Consider the following 11,494-nt stretch of genomic DNA (forward strand, 5'->3'; position numbering starts at 1 on the left):
CCTAATAGAACCCTAATCTAAAAAAAGAACCGACCCCCACCCTTGAAAAGAAAAAACCTTGCAGTTGCTTCTTCATTCTCTGAATTTACAAAAAACACACGAAAAGGGAAGGAAGGAATAGATATGAAAATAAGGAGATTAAGGAGGGCACGAAAGAAAACAGAGAGAGCTAAGAAAGATGGCAGCAACTGTTGCGCATAGATGGTAGTGACGCAGCTCTCGCTACAGCATCCCGGTCAACGACATCCTTAGCACTTCCACCTGTAGCTCATCCTCGTTAACATCATTAAACCAGATCTAAAATCCTCTATAAGAACACCCCAAACAGTCACTAAAACTATACACAAAATAGCCATTGCCGAGGTCGGTTGTGGTGGTATTCCGTTCCGACCGAGTCGAGTTCGCGGTTTGGAGGTATTTCCGGTCGCGGTCCAGATCGTTTTTCTTTTCAAGTTCCGTTATCAATTTTTGGATTTTGATTCCATCTCACAACTGCTTTGTTTGAGATTTGATTTGGATATTCTTCTTAAACACAAAGGTCCGATTCTTTCCTATCTTTTGGGTATTAAATTCTTGAATTCTCTTATTTTAATTAGTTCCATGTTTACGGTAGTTAGGCATGAGTTTTTGTTTTATCCCATTACTGTTCAATTCATGGATTCTAAGATTTTTATTTGGATAATAAGTTTGTGCTTGTATGACTGAAGTATCTGATTCATGAGTTCAATTTTAATTTGATAATTTAGTTCTTTAGTTGGTTGGTTTCCATTTTAAGCAGTAAACTCGTTTGGGATTAAACTTTTGAATTCTTTGAAGTAATGACGTGATACGGGTCTAGTTTAGTCTTGAAAACTAACATGTTATTTTTTTATTGATAAAACTGGAATCTTGCTCATAAGTGGGGTAATAGATTTATTAGCTTTTGTTGATGAGCCAATATGAATTTTGTTTGGATCTGATTAAGATAAGCATAAGAATAATGATACGTATACTGCTTTCGTTATATTGTCTTTATTTTTGTTTAATTTGTCAACCTCTCACAATAATTTCCATAGTTCATGACCTCACAAGCAATCTCAAAGTAGTTTAAGAAAATAACTCACGAACACGCGCTAGTTGCTTCAGGCATAATTAATAAATCATCGTGACTATGGGTACGATTTCCGTGGCGTGGTCACGATACGTAAAGTCCATTCGGGTGTACATTTCATGTGACCCGACCATAACTCCAAACAATAATAAAATAAATATGTCGTAACTCGCGGGTGCATTTCATGTGACGCGATTTGCGACGAGCGCCAAAACGACAAGTGTACGACATCGTGACTTGTTCCAGAAATAATTTCATAAATAATTAAAAGCAATTGAAAAGTAAAAATGCACAATAGGTTTTAAATATTTAACAAATCAGATAATTAGGCAAATTAATAATAGTTGAAGCGACCGTGCTAAAACCACGGAACTCGGGAGTGCCTCACACCTTCTCCAGGGTTAACAGAATTACTTACCCGGCCTTCTGTGTTCGCGGACCATAAATAAGAGTCAAATTTCCTCGATTTGGGATTTAAAATAAACCGGTGACTTGGGACACCATAAATTATACCAAGTGGTGACTCTAAACTAAATAAATAATCCCATTTCGAATAATGTCACTTAAATTGGATAAACTCCATACCCCTCGGGAAAAATGAGGTGTGCCAGCTCTGGCGACTCTGCTGGGGATAAGAACCCAGAGTCTCTGGTTCAGGGTTCAGAATTCGAGCTTAGAATAGTTGTTATGATTGGCTTTCATGATTGTTTGATTTTTACGTGTTTGAGCTTAATGTGCTAAATGCCATTTTTTTTACCGCTTTGATATTGTGTGAATTGTATATAAACTTTTACGAAACCCTTCTTCTCTCTAAGTCTTCTAAATCTTCTGGGAAGCGTGCGCTTCGCGTGGTTTCTTTTCTATTAGAGTCATATCCTAATTTTAGAATGAGTTTCGAACAAGTTGCAAAGACGGTGAAGCTTCTGTATTCCCAGTACGCTGCCCCCTCCCCCCGACTCGAGTTGTCCGCTCGGGTAAGCTAGGTCTAGAACAATATCTCCAGGGTTCAAACCTAGAATAACATAACCTCATACCGGATTCCTAGTAGGTACTTTTGTTTGAATCACGTGCATGTGACTTTGGGGACTCACCACAGGGGTTGGGTTCGTCTAGGACAGGTGTACCTCAAAATAAAAAGACCATCCTGATGCATCTTACGTGCTACTTGTTGCATTTGTTTATTCTGGTTTGCATATTGACTGGCTTCTAAAATAGGGAAAGAAAATCAAGAAAAATAGGGGAGAGAAATTGACTCGATTCCTGAAAATCCCGGTATTTGAAAAAAAAAAGGAAAATAAGATCCTGAAACTCTGCCTAATTTTTAGAAGGTTGTCACAAATGAGTCCAAATTTTCAAAAAAGAATGATATTATCCCCTAGTCCTAAAAAACTGGCAGAACTATGCGGGTATAATTCTTACCGAGTGTGAGATACGTAGGCAAACCTAATCGGTTCCGGCCCCCATTTTTTAAAAATCTAAAAATATTTTCCTTTAATTCCTTCTTTAGGAGTCTTTTTTAGAAATCCCAAACAAATAAAAAATAAGAAAACTTTTAAACCAAAAAATATTTTATTTGTAGGAGTCTTTCATTAGAAAAAGAAAACAAATGAAATCAAAATCCAAAAAAATATTTTCTACCTTTTTTTTAGAAGTCTTTTTCCCAAAATTAAAAAAAAATCAAAAATACAAAAAATATTTTCTTTCTTCTTTAGAAGTCTTTGTTTCAAAATTTTCAAAAACAAAATCAAAAAACCAAAACCAAAAATCCAAAAATATTTTCTTTCCTCTTTAAAAGCCTTTCTTTCGAAAATTTAACAAAAATAAATTACAAAAAAGTACATATTCTTTTTCTAAATGCTTTCATTGTCTGAGTGTATTCAAAAGTAAAAAAAAAAAAGTTTTAGCTTATTTACCTATTCATAATCCTCCCGAACCACGCAATATCTGATTCATGTTCCCACATGATAGGTAGGCAACCCATATCAGGTTTGATCTAATGGTTTTAAAGAAAAAAAAAAACAACAACAAAAACAAAACAAAAAAAAAAGAGAAGAAAAAAAAGAGAAAAAAGGAAAAAAGAAAGAGAGTGTTTATTCTAACATGCTTGTTGTTTGGAAATAAAAGTTAGTTAAGGGTGGTCGGTTTGTTGGTTTGCAATGGCGGGTCCAGGATCTCTCAGAAGGAGCAAGAACCACTATTGTTGATCCAACTAAGGTCACCAAAAGACAAATAGACAAGTTGATGATAAAAATGGAGACAAATGTTGGCTGACTTCTACCAGTTTTGAGCGACAGGACATGCTCTGCTTGGATGATCTGTGATGATAGGGAGACATGAGAATTCGTCCAAGTCCTTTGGCAAATTAGTTACTGTGAAAGTTCCCATGCCGTAAGTCCTAAAATCCGATAGCCAATATGGGGAGCGGTTTAATCAAAAGTCAAGATTTGAGTGTTGAATCCAAAGCAATCAAAATGGTTAGATGTCGTAGTAATGCTGATGTGTGAATGTGTGACTAAGATATCGCTTAGCAACTGGAAAGTCACTTCTCTTTTAGCCATGGTAGCTTATTTTGTCTTCTTTTCTTCTTCTTTTTGTGTTATCGGACCTTGCTATCCTTTATTCAATAAAAACAGTCAGTCATTTTGTGTCTATTTTTGTGCATAGCTCTTTTCACGTTAGTTCTAGTGACATGACATGCATGCGGAATTTTTGGTCAGAATTTTAGAAAACCGATTTATTCTTGAATTGGATAACTGAGAAAGAGACACTTTTGAAGATGAATAGAGACATGAAACATTTGGAAAATAAGCATGAGCCAAGTTTACATGGAATAAAGCAGTCATGCTCATAATAGTTAAGGATCTCTACCTTTTGAATCATTGAGGAGATCGGGCTTAAGGATAATCGGACGGGTTGAAGTCTGTTTAGCACTAAGAGATAGAAAGTATTTTTCAAAAGAAGGTGTATCCCAGTCAACTTGAAATGGATCAGTTTATTGGAAAAATACATCTTCTACATCAAGATAAAATCGAAGAAAAGTCACCCAAATTGACAAGGGTCATTCACTGTGAGGAAAGTATTTCTCATACAACTTTACACTGAAAAAGACTAGAAAGCAACATGTCCATCAATATCGTAATTGTGAAGGGTTAACATGATTGGCATTCTTGAGGCTGGGAGGCCCTTTTTCTGCTATCCAAACACTTTATACCCTTCGTTACCCCTTTCGAGCCTGTGTTATTTTGTTTGACCACCTTCTTTTGGAATCAAGTTTAGAGTCAAAAGTCTAAGAAAAAAAAAACAAAGGAAAAAAAAGAGAAAAAATGAAAAGAAAAGTCCATATCCTAAGAGTACAAACTGGGGCGACTCTTAGAAAGTTCAAGTGAAAAAAAAAGAATAAGAAAAGGACAGTCAAAGTCCATGTCCCCAGAAAATAAAAGCTGGGGCAACTTGTTTTGAAAAAAAAAGGAAAAAAAAGAGAAGAAAGAAGGAAAAAATGAGAAAAAAGAGAAAAAAAAGAAAGATGAAAAAATAATAATATTATGTCAGATGTTTGAACTACGTTTGACCTGATTCCTTTAAAAAAAAAGGATACGTAGGCAGCCTTACACGGTTCGGTCCAACTAAATAAAAAAACAAAAATTCCAAAAAATCCCCAGTATCTTAAATTGGGGCAAAGATTTTATTTCACTTTTGAAAGAGTCGATTCTAAGAGTTGTAAGTCTATGAACCCCTCATTTTGAGTCTACTTTGAGCCTTATGTTGTCTCTTCTTTTCAACCCTATCCAAAAACCTTCCAAATAAAGACCTCTTAATCAGCCTTCAAGAATGCCAAGAGACGCATGCAATGAGCAACAATTGTCACACGACATAGAACACTGTCAATTTGCTCACACTAGAAAGCAAAAGAAAAAGAAAAATAAAGAAGAATAAATGAGAGAGTCTTACTAGTGAAAACCCTCACGGGCACTGTAAGACGATAGTAAGTAGAGATAAATAAATGAGAGAGAATTGTTGGTGAAAATTCCTCGGGACACCACTAGTCAAAAGTGAGTCGTGAAGCTGATGCAAGGAATTGGCAAGAACAAGCCCGGCTTCAAAGGTCATAAGAATGGTAAAAAGGGAAAATTTGATCAGTTCGATAGATCAGGCCGTTAAGTCCTAAATGCATGTCATGATCAATAAGGCTAGCTATTGGAAAAAAAAAACTCTTCCTTCTGTCCTTCCCGACAGGGCACTTCTTGTTAATACTGTTTCTTTGCACCATTGTGTCCCTTCACTCTGAGTCAGTCCTTGTCAAAATAAGTAAGAAAAGATTTTAAAATCTGCTACCAGCTTTTCAGTTGCACAAAGTAAATTTGACCAGCACACTCAGTTGGTACTGTCAACATGCCTTGAGGATTCACGCAAAGGCTTCCCCCCAAAAGATGTTAGCCTATTCGGGTAAAACAAGCAAAGATAACCTCAAGGTTAATCAGAGATTCTCTGTAGTACCGAACAATGACTATGAAGTGTGCACATCGTGCAAAAGGCTCTTACCAGTTGTGATTATCTCTGACAGACAAATTGCTCCAAAAGCAAAGCCATTCAAGATACCAGAAAAGGTTATCCAAGAAAAGAAATCTCTTTTTTGAGATAAGGTTGATTGAGCCACAAATACAAATGGTACTGAGTGTGAAACAATCAGGGTTGATGTAGAGCAAAAAATCTCTTGAAACTGACTCAAGCTGATTGAGCAAAAACCAAGCTGCCCAAGACTCAAGGCCACAAACCGACCACCACTTTTAAAATTGACAAAATTTTCTTTGTTTGAAACAGGAACAAAGCAGTGCAAGGAAGTTGGTTCAAAAAAAGAGAAGAAAAGAAAGAACAAAAAAAGAAGAGAAGAGCCGACAAAAGGAAGTTTCTCAAATCTTTGCCTTTATCTGTCTTACTAGTGTACATAAAATGTTTCCATTACTCTTCACATTTTTCCTCCTAGGATAAAAAGTCCTAGTCTGATGGATTTTCTCCCAATAAAAATCTTAGTCTGATGAATTTTTCTCCTAAGATAGAAAACCTAGTTTGATGAACTTTCTTTTAGGATCAAAATCTTAGTCTGATGAATTTTTCTCCTAAGATACCATATAAATAAAAAAGGACCTAGAACTTTCTCCTAGGATCAAAATCTTAGTCTGATGAATCTTTCTTCTAAGATAATAAAAAAAAAAACCTAGTCTGATGAACTTGCTCCTAGGATCAAAATCTTAGTCTGATGAATCTTTCTCCTAAGATAGAAAACCTAGTCTGATGAATTTTCTCCTAGGATCGAAATCTTAGTCTGATGAATCTTTCTCCTAAGATAATAAAAAAGAGACGTAGTCTGATGAATTTTCTCCTAGGATCAAAATCTTAGTCTGATGAATCTTTCTCCTAAGATTGAATACCTAGTCTGATGAACTTTCTCCTAGGATAGAAATCTTGGTCTGATGAATCTTTCTCCTAGTTTGGGTTTTTGTGATTTTTATTTCTTTAGGAGACACACTTCCTAATTTGGTTCATTCAAGTTTCACCCTAGGAGATGCACTTCCTAGTCTGGGACATTCAGGTTTTTAAGTCAACAGGCGCCCACCTGGAGAATGAGGGAATTCATTTCAAGTGTTAAGTCAGCATCAGGCGCCCACCTAGAGAATGAGGGAATTCATTTCAAGTGTTAAGTCAACATCAGGCGCCCACCTGGAAAACGAGGGAATTCATTTTAAGTTTTTAAGTCAGCAGGCGCCCACCTGGAGAATGGGGAAATTTATTTCAAGTTTTAAGTCATCAGGCGCCCACCTGGAGAACGAGGGAATTTATTTCAAGTGTTAAGTCAATATCAGGCACCCACCTGGAAAATGAGGGAATTCATTTTAAGTTTTTAAGTCAGCAGGCGCCCACCTGGAGAACGAAGGAATTTATTTCAAGTTTTAAGTCATCAGGCGCCCATCTGGAGAACGAGGGAATTCATTTCAGGTTTTAAGTCAGCATCAGGTGCCCACCTGGAGAATGGGGGAATTTATTTCAAGTTCAAGTCAGAGAGGCATCAGGAGCCCGCATGAAGAATAGGGTCAACTTTCAGTTTTCAAGTTCAAGTCAGAGACAGCAGGATCCTGCCTGAAGAATAGGGGAAATCTCAAGTTTTTCAATTTAAATTAGAAGTAGCGCGAGCTGCCTGAAGAACAATGTTGTAAGCTCAAGTCTACCGCAATTTCAAGTTTATTTCAAGTGCAAGCAGCAGTGTGCCCGCCTGAAGAATAGGGTCAACTTCCAGTTTATTTCATTTTTCAAGTCATTGGCAGGCGCCCACCTGGAGAACGAGGGAATTCATTTCAAATTTCAAGTCAGTTGCAAGCACCCACCTGAAGAACGAGGGAAGTCATTTCAGAATTCAATTCAAGTTAGAAGTACAGAAGCTCGCTTCAAGAATGCAAGTCGACAGTCCGAGATGACCAAAATAAGAAGTCTCAATCTAGAATTTAAAAAAAAAAAGTGAATTCAAAATGTAGAAGCAGATGAAAAGATATGGGCTGCTCAAGACATGACTGAAGTCGCAAGCTTTGCATGTCCCGTCTTGATCCGAAGAAGCTGAAGAGATGAATCAGCACCTGCAGCTAGCAAGCATCAAGGTTCAAATCAAAAGTCTGCATGTAGAACCATTCAAGACTCAAGATCAAGCTTCAGAAGACTTATAGATAGGAATATTGTAACTCATAGCTGGCAGGCTTAGTTAGCCTTTTTCATTTTTGATTTTGATGTAATAATAGGATCGCGGACCGGAACCTCGACGGAACGGTGTCTCACTCGACTCTCTCATCCTCTCCACACACTCCATCACTTCTGAACTATACGTGGCCTGATTCCTTTATAGCCAAGGATATGTAGGCAGCTCAGATACCAGGGCTCGGTCACAATCTTTTGTCCGTCTTTGTTTCGTTTTGAATAAACGTCGGGTCATAAATCAATTATGTTGCTTATTGTTCTTTGGTCCGAAAACTCTTCGTGTTTCCAAGCAAAGAGGAGCAGCTGTAAACACGTAATTGTTTACCCGCGCAACTTTTAAAAGTAGTATTTTAAAAAAAATATTTATTTATTTTTCATTTTAATAGGATTTTAGTCAACTTTTAGTTTTAATTTTAAAACATAAGTTTAAAAACACAAAAATAGTTTTATAATATTTCTTTTCTTATTATATATTTTTGTTAGCTTATTAGTATTTTATGATATTTATAATATTTAAAAAATACCAAAAATATTTTCATTTTTAATCTATAGTTCACTTTAATAGTTTATTCTTATTAACTAAGATTAATTAGTCTATTTTGGTAGTATTAGTATTTTTATTTTTGTTCAATGTGAAAGAATTGAATTTGGGCGAATTGCGAGCTTATTTTCCGATTTTGGTGACCCAGCAAGACAAAGACCCATTATTCCCAATTCCTTTTATCCCAAACTCTTTTCTCTACCTTTAAAACCCCCCTTAATCATAGCCATTGATCTACTTTCATCCAAGGGATAGGATTAATTCTCCTACACCATATAAAATCCTAATAGAACCCTAATCTAAAAAAAGAACCGACCCCCACCCTTGAAAAGAAAAAACCTAGCAGTTGCGTCTTCATTCTCTGAATTTACAAAAAACACACGAAAAGGGAAGGAAGGAATAGATCTGAAAATAAGGAGATTAAGGAGGGCATGAAAGAAAACAGAGAGAGCTAAGAAAGATGGCAGCAACTGTTGCGCATAGATGGTAGTGACGCAGCTCTCGCTATAGCATCCCGGTCAACGCCACTTGTAGCTCATCCTCATTAACATCCTTAGCACTTCCACCTGTAGCTCATCCTCGTTAACATCATTAAACCAGATCCAAAATCCTCTATAAGAACACCCCAAACAGTCACTAAAACCATACACGAAAATAGCCATTGCCGAGGTCGGTTGTGGTGGTATTCCGTTCCGATCGAGTCGAGTTTGCGGTTTGGAGGTGTTTCCGGTCGCGGTCCAGATTGTTTTTATTTTCAAGTTCCATTATCAATTTTTGGATTTTGATTCCATCTCACAGCTGCTTTGTTAGATATTTGATTTGGATATTATTCTTAAACACAAAGGTCCGATACTTTCCTATCTTTTGGGTATTAAAATTTTGAATTCTCTTATTTTAATTAGTTCCATATTTACGGTAGTAAGGCGTGAGTTTTTGTTTTATCCCATTACTGTTCAATTCATGGATACTAAGATTTTCATTTGGATAATAAGTTTGTGCTTGTATGACTGAAGTAACTGATTCATGAGTTCAATTTTAATTTGATAATTTAGTTCTTTAGTTGGTTGGTTTCCATTTTAAGCAGTAAAATCGTTTGGGATTAAACTTTTGAATTCTTTGAAGTAATGACGTGATACGGGTCTAGTTTAGTCTTGAAAACTAACATGTTATGTTTTTATTGATAAAACTGGAATCTTGCTCATAAGTGGGGTAATAGATTTATTAGCTTTTGTTGATGAGCCAATATGAATTTTGTTTGGATCTGATTAAGATAAGCATAAGAATAATGATACGTATACTGCTTTCGTTATATTGTCTTTATTTTTGTTTAATTTGTCAACCTCTCACAATAATTTCCATAGTTCATGACCTCACAAGCAATCTCAAAGTAGTTTAAGAAAATAACTCACGAACACGCGCTAGTTGCTTTAGGCACGATTAATAAATCATCGTGACTATGGGTACGGTTCTCATGGCGTGGTCATGATACGTAAAGTCCATTCGGTGTGCATTTTATGTGACCCGACCGTAACTCCAAACAATAATAAAATAAGCATGTCGTAACTCACGGGTGCATTTCATGTGGCGCGATTTGCGACGAGCGCCAAAATGATAAGTGTACGACATCGTGACTTGTTCCAGAAATAATTCCATACATAATTAAAAGCGGTTGAAAAGTAAAAATGCACAATAGGTTTTAAATATAAAAAAATCAGATAATTAGGCAAATTAATAATAGTTGAAGCGACTGTGCTAAAACCACGGAACTCGGGAGTGCCTCACACCTTCTCCCGAGTTAATAGAATTCTTTACCCGGCCTTCTGTGTTTGCGGACCATAAATAAGAGTCAAATTTCCTCGATTTGGGATTTAAAATAAACCGGTGACTTGGGACACCATAAATTATTCCAAGTGGCGACTCTGAACTAAATAAATAATCCCATTTCGAATAATGTCACTTAAATTGGACAAACTCCATACCCCTCGGGAAAAAGAAGGTGTGACACATACACACTCTCCACCCGGTCACCATTCTTGTGGGAATTAACTCGTTCTTGTCATTGGTGACCACCGTCATGCCCCCTTCTTTGGGACACATTGCACCGGAGAAGTCCACGAACTATCGGAAATAGGGTAGACAACTCTGGCATCCAACCGTTTGATAATCTCCTTATTGGCCACGTCTTGCATAGCTTCATTGAGACTCCTTTGATGTTCAATAGATGGTTTGGCATCCTCTTCCAAGTTAATCTTGTGCATGCAAAATGCGGAGATTATTCCCTGAATAGCCGCCCCAAAGTCTACCCAATAGCATTCTTCCTCTTGTGGAGCACCGCCATTGTAGAGTCAACCCGCACGTTAGTCAAACAAGAGGAAAGAATAACCAGTAAAGTAGAGCAAGGACCAAACAATTCATATCGAAGATGTGGAGGCAATGGCTTCAACTCAAAGGTGGAGGCTCTTCAATTGAAGACTTTGTAGGAGGAGGTTTTCTATTCTCAAGGTCCAAGGAATGTTTCCGGGGTGCATAGTTGTACGACCCCATCCCTTGCAAATAATTCACACATTCCATGAAGCCATCCATCTCGTCATTATCAAAGTTGAGCAAGATGGCCTCCAACATATCACCCACATTAATCGTGGCACATGTATCATCAATAATCACATCGGTCACCAAGTCCAAGAAAGAACACACTTCATTGCTATTTGGTTGCCGCATAGATTTACACACGTGGAACACCACCTTTTCATCACCCACCCGGAAAGTGAGTTATCCGACTTCCACATCAACAAGAGCCTTCCCCGTAGCAAGGAAAGGTCTTCCAAGAATAATCTGTACCTCATAGTCCACTTCACAATCAAGAAAAACAAAATCCGCCGGAAGCACTTATCAACACGAACCAATACATCTTCAATCACTCCCAACAGTCTATTCATTATACGATTGATCATTTGTAATCTCATAGAAATGGGTCTTGGTTGCCCAATTCCTAAGGTCTTGAAAACCGAATACAAAAAAAATAACAACAACCCAGTAAAATCCCACTAATGGGGTTTGGGGAGGGTAGTGTGTACGCAGACCTTAACCCTACCCTGAAGGAGTAGAGAGGCTATTTCCGAAAGACC

At 37.1% G+C, this 11,494-nt stretch overlaps 1 long non-coding RNA gene across 1 annotated transcript; it reads left to right on the forward strand.

The window, feature by feature from the left end:
* Positions 1-2,893: 2,893 nt before the first annotated feature.
* Positions 2,894-9,416, forward strand: LOC108944150 (uncharacterized). The gene is made up of 2 exons (XR_011415261.1): positions 2,894-6,930; positions 6,984-9,416. It is a non-coding gene; the product is annotated as an uncharacterized lncRNA (long non-coding RNA).
* Positions 9,417-11,494: the final 2,078 nt, after the last annotated feature.

This window comes from Nicotiana tomentosiformis, chromosome 4 (genome assembly GCF_000390325.3).
Source record: "Nicotiana tomentosiformis chromosome 4, ASM39032v3, whole genome shotgun sequence".
In the NCBI taxonomy this organism is placed as follows: Eukaryota; Viridiplantae; Streptophyta; class Magnoliopsida; order Solanales; family Solanaceae; genus Nicotiana; species Nicotiana tomentosiformis.